The 341-nt window shown below is 41.9% G+C and overlaps 1 protein-coding gene across 1 annotated transcript in view; it reads right to left on the reverse strand.

The window, feature by feature from the left end:
• The window catches only part of LOC119591512 (axoneme-associated protein mst101(2)-like), a gene marked incomplete in the record, with an annotated part of 46,693 nt that overhangs the window by 25,898 nt on the left and 20,454 nt on the right, over positions 1-341 (reverse strand).

Consider the following 341-nt stretch of genomic DNA (forward strand, 5'->3'; position numbering starts at 1 on the left):
AGTAATCTCAATAAGAGGCATTTTTGATAACAGCAATAACGTTCAAATAAATGGTGATCAGTATCTTGGGAAACCGGTAACAGGCACTGCCGAGAAACCACGAGACTATTTTTGAATCACAAAAGGAGAAATGAAAATAGACGCATCCATGAATAACCCCCCCCCCCCCCGCTCCACTCGGAGCGCTTACCCGTGACAGTAAAATATCCCCATGCAAGAAAAAATAAAATCCTGCAACCGCATTTTTCAAGATACAACGGCACAAAACTAGAAGACGGCAAGCGCGTTCTTATCGGGTTTCTAAACTTTATTCCAATTCAATACGGAAAGGGAAATGGTTA

Source organism: Penaeus monodon, chromosome 28 (genome assembly GCF_015228065.2).
Source record: "Penaeus monodon isolate SGIC_2016 chromosome 28, NSTDA_Pmon_1, whole genome shotgun sequence".
Lineage (NCBI taxonomy): Eukaryota > Metazoa > Arthropoda > Malacostraca > Decapoda > Penaeidae > Penaeus > Penaeus monodon.